A 9,745-nucleotide genomic window follows, 5' to 3' on the forward strand; every position below is an offset into this window, starting at 1 on the left:
CCTAGGGCGACACGTGTCGCTCTCTCATTGGTCCACTTGGGATCATTAAATACTCTAATTCAGGAGCTGTTTGTGCTCGATACGTGTCACCATCTGGAAGGTCCAAGCTGGTGCCCCCTCTAGTGACTCGTGTCAAACGCTGTTTGGGCTACTTGGCGGGGTATAAAATACCCAAAACACTTGTAATGACTTAAGGCTATATACTCTTAATTTGAACAGAACAGATAGTCAATAAAATTATTGTATAGAAATTAAAAAGTAAATTCAAACAGACAGAATAAAAAGACGGTAGAGAAACACAGTAACTTAAAACTATTAGACCTTAGAAAGAAAAGCAAGCTAAAATCTTTTTTGCCATTTGTAATGGTGTAACATTCTTATTATGCCATCATCAAAACAAATAATTTTGTACACCAACTTTACTCCATGAATACATCACCCAAAATAAAAAAATAATAAAAAAAAAAAAAAAGAAATAAGATTAAGAAGAACAAGAAAATGAAAACCAAAAATCCCTATAAATCTATTCAAGTGCCAGATGGCTATATCTGAAAACCAAAATATCAATATAATAAATGGGACATATACAATTCAGTCGAAGAGGCACATCATTTGGAATCCATCGGATGTGATAGAAACCTGAATGATGGAGGAAGATCAAGGATAGGCAAGGCTCTTGAAAACTGCTGCCAATCCTGTCATATACTTGCCTTGGTGCTCTGCGAGTGCTAGCTAAGTATCAGTTCTCGAGGTATTTGAGAATCCCCTATAGCCCAGCACTGCTTTGTATCCTAGGAACAGGACATCATCTCCATACTGGAAAGGCATGGAGTAGTATTTTGGGACAGCATCTCCATAAAGGATATATGTTATTGTAGCAGTAAAGCCAAGCTTATTGATACATAAAGCCTCACATATTAAGGAATCATAGAAAGGCAGAGAAGAAAATGATAATACAAATAAAAGACCAAAATTTATTCAGGTAACCTTACCAGCTAAATTCATCAAAAGCAACTTCTGCACAACGTTGCTGGGCTTCCCTTCTGGTTATATTAGTTCCTTCAACAAAACAGGACAAAATAGATTTCAAAACAAAATAGAGCAAATAGATTTCAACACAAAACAGGGAAACAGGCGGGCAAAACAAAATAGGCAAAATTGAACAAAGTTAAAGCATTAAAAATAGGAAAATAAAAACTAATAAGTAGAAAAGTAGAGCCAAAAATTAACGACTACAGCCAACTTAAGTTCGAATTATTGAGGAGCTGGCATTGTTCACGGTGTATAAACAAACTATCAAAGACCTTTATGATCTCTGAAGTGCTAATTACTACAAGAGAAATTATAACCCTCCTCTCCGATTTGAGCTCAAGAATGATTGGTATTTAATTAAGGATGGATAGAATATTCAATTTATCTTTCAAATTTTTAAATAATAAAAAAATAATAAAAATAAATCCATTCGATTAGAACAACCAGACTCAATAATTCTAGAGGATTTGATCCGTTTTTTTTTTTTTAACAAGACACAAGACTAAATGGTATAAGTGAAACCAGTCCAACTGTCAAAGGAAAAACTAAAGATACTTATTGTACACAATTCAGATGTGCAGAGGTTTAAGGGTATAATCACATAACCAAAAAAGGGGGGGCAAAACACTGCAAACTTACATCATGATGAAATCGGGCTAGTTAAGAATTTGAGAAGCTGATTGATAAATAAACAAATAAATAAAAGCCATTTAGATAAAGACTAAGGGGCTCTAATTTGTTGTACCTCCAACACTTTCTGCAATGTTGTGGTGGAGACGTGAAGTTTTCCTCATCGCTTCTTGCTGCTTTCCTAAACCATTCGTTTGCATAACATAAGATGGTAAGAACAAGTAGCCACCCTTGTCATACTTGGACAATAATAATATAGAAGATTCCAATAATAGTATGCAAATATAATCAAATGGTATTAATGGGAAAATAGTACATCATATACTAATAAGTTTCATACTTTTAGTTTGTTCAGGATTAATTGACAACATATCTTGTTAGAGTATATAAAATACACAATACTAAAATACCTTCTCTCCTTCTGATCATATTCTAAGTCTCATAGGTTTTTTTTTTCTTAAATTTTTTTTTTTTTACAGTCTATAGTCCATCCAACTTCCAAATTTGCACTATCTTTTTCAAAATAATACTATTTTTCACAACTTACTAAACTTGGAGTAATTTAGAGAGTAGGATGATAATCAAAGTTTTAAAAATGCTACAAAATGGTAGAAAAGAGGCATAGTTTTGTGATGGACTGGTTTAGTAGCCCGAGTCAAAGCATAACAATGAATTCTTAATTCTTTATAATCCCTTCACAGTTCAGTTGATTGAAAACACGAAAAACATAACCATATGCTCTAACATAAGCGGTACCTTAAAAAATTAGTACCTTCACAATTTAACATACTCTCTATAGCTTTACACATCCTGAGGAACAACAAATTAATAAGCATCCCTGCAATAAATCTAATATCATCTCCAAATCAATATATTCTTATTATATTAATCATAATGAAATAACAAGCTAGGTCCGTACGAGATTAATTAATCTTTGATGTGGCCTATTTAAAGGTTTGACACTAATATGCAAGCAACAATATATGGGCGTGAATGCATGAATATAAATGTCACCCTATAACCTAAGTTTAAATGTTTAATCACCCGAGTCTCACATTGTACCTAGCTGCTTCAAAGCTTCATCCATAAAACTTGTAGTGTCTAATTGCTTCTGCAAGGATTTTTACTTAGGACGCCTAAACCTTCTTCACAATCAAAGCAAAGAATCAGTTAGGATTAGTTCTTAGTATGCTTAATTACTTAAATAAAGCAAAACTTTTGTTTTATTTGCGACAGACTTTACTCATAATTACTTTTTTTTTTGTTAAACCTAAGGCGTTCCTTTCATTGGATAGATCTGAATCATGCAAAAATATATAATACATGTCACATTGAAGGATTCAGACAATATGATAATTAACGTTAAACTCCCTCATGTTCAAGCTTAGAGGTTCTTTTATCTAAAGCTTTGCAATTACCCAAAAAATATATTCGGCATCCAGATCATAAATCAATTAATACTATTAGGGTCAATGACAATTTTATAGAATATCAAAAAGTATATGTCTGTAATTCTAATATATTATGTACAAAGGGAACTATATTCAGTTAAGTGAGCAGCAAAATCACTAATAGAGTAGTAAACTTGAAAATGAGCATATTCCTAAATTACCTGTTCACGCTCCTTTCCAGTGATATTAGCCAATTAAATCATTGTTAAAACTCTATTAAAAAAACAGAAAAATAAATCTCAAAAAATCAAATTAAACTCATGAAAAAAATTAAATCAGAGACTTACTCGAAGAAAGAGCTCAAATTCACCTTCATCATTCATATTCTGATAATTACTCCTTGGAAACGAATCTCTCTCCTTTCTTCAAAAGAAAAGCAGCCAAACGAAGCATTAGGTACTGAAAATTACTGAAAATGTACAGAAATTATAAAAATAAAAAATACATACCCACCATGACCCTTTTCTTTGAAGGAATGAAGTGGTGTTGTGCTCACAAACCATGATTGAATTAGTTTCATAATCAGAATCTAACACAAAAATAAAAATAAAATAAAAAATAAAAAAAAAACACTGGAAATTCAACTAGAGTACTATAAATTAATTGTGAAAAAATTACCTAACAATTAAATCTCCTATCTTTCGAGAAAAAAAAATCAGCAAAAAATCCAATTAAATCGAAGCAAAATTGAAAAGTAATGAAGGGGAAAGAGTAAGAAACGAACCGATGAATTAATGAGACCCCAGACCTCGAATTCATTGAACTTTCTTTCAATGGCTAGATACAAAGCCACCATTACCACCGCCGTCATTAGGGTTCGCGAATTGGGGAAGAGAAGGAGGAGAGAGAAAGTGGCATACATGAATGAGCAAAAGAAGTGGACCAAGGCAGCTTAAAAGAGGGGGGGAATGGGAATTAAAGGAAGGTGTGAAGCAGAGGAAAAGGAGGAGAAGAATGCTAATGAGAACGTGACAGAAGAGAGGGGAAGAGGAGGAAACAGGGAGAAAGTGGCAGACCAAAGATGAGGGACTTAGCAAATTAATTGGACCAAGGGCAAGTAAGTATTTTCACGCACTAAGGGCATAACGGGGAATACACTATTACTAAGCTACAGTAGAAGTTCTCATATTTTAGTAAGGGTTATAGATATATGCTTTTAAAAAATAAAAATATAATTAATAAAATAAACTATTATGATCATGAACAAATCAACAACTATATTGATGAAGAGAATGTCTCTTTGTTAGAAATATATATAGTAATAGAGATTTACGAATTACATCAATAGAATAGCAAAATAAAAAATGATCACAAAGATTATTTTACAGTTTAGTTTTTGGTTATAATCAAAATTTCACTTCACTCTACTAACATAACAAGGACAACTAAAGTATAACACAAAAATTAATTAGGATCTTAAAATATTCACTGAAATTAATAAGTTTTGTCAATGAGCAACTTTATTTTGAATATAACATATTTAACTGTTTCATTGTTAAAATTAAAATTATAATTTAAGAAGAAAAATTCCCTATCTTTGTGCTCTATAAAAGCATTCTTTAAAAATAAAAAAAATAAAAAAAAAATCTATAAAAGCATTATTCATTGCAAAAAATATCTTATAGCATATAAATTCCTAAACTATTACACAATAATTAATCTACTATCTTATTTGATAGAAATTGATCATAGTATTGGAAATGGCGGGAAATATTTTAACCAAAAATTATCATCACGTGTTATTTTGTACTCATATTTAATATATAAACAGTTATACATTTGATTATATCTTATATGAAGTATACATTTATGCAATATATTATTCCATCTGTCCCACTTTACTTGCAACATTTTGACTAGACATGCTTGTCAATGCATATGTTTGACCGTTGATATCTTTTATTATATATTTATAAGTTATAAAAAGTTTATATTAAGAAATTATACATTAAAATAGACCCAACTATATCTTAAATGATTACATTTTCATATAATAGTTAAAAAAGATGGTCAAAGGGAGATGTGTAAATAGTGCAAAAAGTCAAACCGTTGCGAGTAATTTGGGGCGAAGGGAGTATAAATTATTATATTTTTATTCACTTATTAATATTTTTCAACATTGCTATTTGATTCATACGCCCCTTTTTTCTTTTCACAAATTTTTAAAAAAGGCCAGTGTACAATATTTAGTGTATGGCGCGCGGCCCAATTTGAGGAATTATTGTCCTCTTCTAATCTTCTCACGTGCCAGGGATTTTTTTTACTCGTACTTTTTTATTTACCTCTTTGATTTTGTCTTCTCCTCCAAAAACACTTTCTGATTTTTTTCTCTCTCCTCTTTTCTTTTCTACATTTTGGTCTTTATATAATTATAATCTCCTTATCCCCTCTCTCTCTCCTCTTCATTGCTTTTTCATCTTACCTCTTCTCCTTGTTTTTGTTCTTTCTAATGTTACAGTAATTTTTTTAAGTAGAATCAACTAAATTGGTGGATAAAAAGTCTTTGAAGAAGAAAAAAGTTATAGTGAAGATGTGTCCTATTGAAGATTGTAATGATGTTCAGCGTTTTGTAATGAAGGTTTGATAACTTTTTTTTTTTTTTTGGTTGTATTATAATGGATTAACTTGTGTATGTTTAAGGGTAACTTATGCTTCGTATGTGTTTGTTTAAGGATAACTTTTTTTAGATTGAGGGTGACTTTTGTGAGTTTAAGGGTAACTTTTTGTAAATAAAAGGGTAACTTGTATGTGTTTAAGGGTAGTTTATGTGTGTTTAAGGATAACTTTTTTTAGATTGAGGGTGACTTTTGTGATTTTAAGGGTAACTTTTTGTAAATAAAAGGGTAACTTATATGTATTTAAGGGTAGTTTATGTGTGTTTAAGGATAACTTTTTTTAGATTGAGGGTGACTTTTGTGAGTTTAAGGGTAACTTTTTTGTAAATAAAAGGGTAACTTGTGTGTGTTTAAGGGTAGTTTATGTATGTTTAAGGATAACTTTTTTTAGATAGAGGGTGACTTTTGTGAGTTTAAGGGTAACTTTTTGTATATAAAAGGGTAACTTTTGAGTGTTATTGTGTTTTTATTTTATTTTTTAAATAAAAAATTTAATATAAACAAAAGTTAAATATAAGCAGGAAATTAACAATTTGTTTAAAGCGACGAAAACCTCAGTCAATTGGAGCGAAAATGTGAAAGATGAATGATAATAAACTACTCTTGAATTATAACGTATTGTGATTTGATTTAAATTTGTAACAAATCCACCAGACTTTCGCTAAGATTTGGCTCAATTACTAGTTGAGATAGCAGCTTTGAGGTTGGATTAAATCATAATTTTTGGGAAAATTTCAACAAATTTCTGGTTGGAGATAGAAAGCTAAGATAAAAAAAAAAAATTAATCAAAAAAAAAAAAAGTAAATTTGTTTTCTCTTTATTTTGGGCACTGCAGAGTGCAGAGTCTGCAGACACTATGGCTACAAATGGCACGTGATAATTATTGATGGACAGTATTTTTATTGTGCACCGGCGGTATACAAAAGGAATTGTTTTCTTTTTATCTCTTCTCTCTCCTTTCTCTTCTAGGGTTTTAGTTTTCTTGACTGTTTAGGCCAAAAATAGTCTAATTTCTCTGGAAATTAGACTAATTTCGACCCTTTTTCTTTAATTCAATTTAGTTTTTTGTTTTGTTTTGTTTGTTTTGTTTTGTTTTCTCCATTTGTGAGAGTATGTCCCAATTTTCTGGGATTTTTTCAATTTTCTGGGATTTTGATTCTCATCCATGGATGGAAATTTTATTTTTAGGGTTCTTTTAATAATTGGGAAGGTGATTTGGATTCCTATGGGTTTGGGATTTTGGTCGATCAAAACATCAGCACGGATTGCGGAGGTCTCAACTTGGAAAGATGCAAAGACATCGAAAATCATTGCTCGCGTCAAGCTTGAAGCGGTGGAGTACGAGCTATGCCAAATATGCAAATTATTTATGATTTTGATTGTAAATGTTATGATATTTTCTCTAAATTTGTGGTTTACATATCTTTATTATTGTAGATGCTATATGACTTTTATTTAATCATATTATTACTTCCCGTTCAAAAAAATAATATTTTTTAACATTAATCCTTTTAAAGTAATTTGGATCAAACTTATAAATTCATGATGACAGGGGCATCGCTCTGGGCCAATAACTAGTTACTACATTATATCTCCTAATTAAATTTCAAAGAAACTTTTGTTACTCAAGGAATGGAAGAAATAGTTATCTATGCTTTTTAATGCGACTAATGCTTATATAAGGCACACGTGCTAATTCAATAAAATTGAATTTGGTTTTATAAAATAGTTGAGCTTTTCTATTGAGGTTTTACAAAACAGAAAATTGAGACTTTTGTGCATCAAGAAGAACTGTGACTTCAAGAAATAATCCTCAAAACCATAAATTTTGAATTTATCTATTGTACGTAGTATAATTTTTCATTTATTTTTCTCAGAGATTCGTCATTTGCCTTATTTAATTTAATTCATACACTTTCGTCCTTAATCTTGCTTAAACATTGCAATTTTACACATTTTTTAGGTATTAGCATAAATAAATACAATTAAAATCAGATGATTAGAACAAGTGTAACGCTTAAATTAAATATGATAGGAAGTAAAAAATTTGTAATGTGAAACAAGGTTGGGAAGTTGAGATTATGAGTAGGGGTGTAAATGAGCCGATACGTTTGTGAATTACTCTCGAACAAGCTCGGTCAGCTTGGTCAAAACTCGTTTGTTAAGCTAACAAACAAGGTTGAACAAAAATCTTAAGCTCGTCAAATAAATGAACAAAGCTCGAACAACAACATGTTCGACTCGGTAATGTTCATGAACAGCTCGTTTAAGTCAATTTATAAGTTTTTTCACGCCCAATTAAAATTTGAAAAATTTATATATCTTTTATTCATACATATTTGTAAAAAGTACTAATTATTTCATCATATAAAAGCATGAAAACTCCGTCATTACCTTTTTTTATAGAAAAAATATAAACATCTTATATAAAATTAAATGGATGTGTTAAAATTTGAAAGAAACCATTTTTTTAAATGATAAATTAAGGCTCGTTTATTTAATCAACCCAATTTAGACCCGTTCAAGCTTGAACTTAAACTCGAAATGCAAACGAGTATGTTCGTGAACAAAGCTCGAACAAGCCAAATTCTTAACAAGCCCAGCTCGAACAAGATTTTTAAAAGCTCGTTCAAGCTCGAGATAGTTCGAATATGAATAGTTCTTATCAAGTTTAGCTCGAACAGACTAAAACTCGGCTCGACTCGGATCGTTTGCAGCCCTAATTATCAGAGAAAAAATGATCCACACGTGACAATGTTGGATAAGGTCTAAATATGGAATATGAATTAAAGGGTTGACATTTCACAAAATTCCATTAAATTATAGTCAGGTGCAGGTTCAACGACGTCCACTCTTATTTGTTTTGCAATAATACTAACCCCAAAATCCACACCTACTCTCATATTCAACTGTTTCATTTGTCAATACTCAGTATACATTAACATTATTATGGTAGTAAGCGTGATTGAGTACGGGTATCTAACACATTACTCCAGCTTTTGTACTCATGTGTAAAATCAAATGCATATACTACCAATGACATATTCCTATACTAAATTTTTGGCTAAAAGATTTAATCTATATTGACCCTTTATACGAAGAAAAAAAAAGTTTATTTTTTTCCATAAGTTATCTTAACAGTTTCATACATGGGTGTATCTTTTTATTTTTTTAAAAAAAAGTTTAGAATATATGATGAGGGATATGTATAGAGATTTTGTAATATTAAATGAAGTTGGTGGAGTATTTTTACATTTTGTTTGAAACAATGTGACGTAGTGGTATTACATACATGGGGCATAGAATAATTAGTTTGACTTTACCGCTCTTCTTTCCATAGTACTCCCTCCGTTCCAAAATGATAGTCTTTTATGGGCAAATTTTAGTCTCAAAATGTTCACCCTATTTGCTTTTTCCAACAACCATTAATATTAATTTTTTACCAAAATTTCCTCCAATTTGCAACTATATTTGTGCAAATTTAACTTTTCCATGTAAATTATATTTTCCTATATACTTTTATTACTTTCTCTCTCTACTTTTTTGCATACCTAATATCAATTTACTTTTTCAATGTACTTTTACTATTCTTATTTGTGTTTATTAATTCTCGTGAAAAATGCTCATAAGGGACTATCAAAAGGGAACGGAAGGAGTAATTGACAAACATTTTTTTTCCAATTATCAGTATATGAAGTTTCACAATATTACTTTATATTTAGTTTCAAAAAAAAAAAATATTAACTTTATATTGATTATATATATTTGAGAAGGTATTGGGTGTCGCACGCATGCAGCAGGCTTTACTGATATATTTCATTTGTTGGCTGATGTTTGAGTCCAATTTACTCCAATTGGGCTGATCCAAAATGATTCAATTACCAAGCTCAAGGCCAAGGTTCAATCCTCCCAAGTCATGTCAAGTCAGTTAAAAGCCTAGTCAACATGGCAAGCCCATTTGACCTCAAGGCCATTCCTCCTATTTGAGCCAAGGTATAAAAGCCATCATTTCCCTC

The 9,745-nt window shown here is 30.7% G+C and overlaps 1 long non-coding RNA gene across 21 annotated transcripts; it reads right to left on the bottom strand.

Annotated features, from left to right (window-relative positions):
- Positions 1 to 329: 329 nt before the first annotated feature.
- Positions 330 to 4,155, bottom strand: LOC145567517 (uncharacterized). 21 transcript variants are annotated; one of them, XR_014095662.1, is made up of 9 exons: positions 3,838 to 4,155; positions 3,563 to 3,642; positions 3,401 to 3,476; positions 3,275 to 3,326; positions 2,718 to 2,807; positions 2,435 to 2,472; positions 1,778 to 1,843; positions 993 to 1,059; positions 330 to 816 (listed from the first exon to the last, which is right to left on the bottom strand). It is a non-coding gene; the product is annotated as an uncharacterized LOC145567517 (long non-coding RNA). The 21 variants fall into 21 exon arrangements; XR_014095661.1 differs by lacking the exon at positions 3,275 to 3,326; XR_014095669.1 differs by having other exon boundaries at positions 330 to 1,059; positions 1,778 to 2,807; positions 3,424 to 3,476.
- Between the last annotated feature and the right edge of the window lie 5,590 nt (positions 4,156 to 9,745).

Source organism: Chenopodium album, chromosome 11 (assembly GCF_948465745.1).
Source record: "Chenopodium album chromosome 11, dcCheAlbu1.1, whole genome shotgun sequence".
NCBI lineage: Eukaryota > Viridiplantae > Streptophyta > Magnoliopsida > Caryophyllales > Amaranthaceae > Chenopodium > Chenopodium album.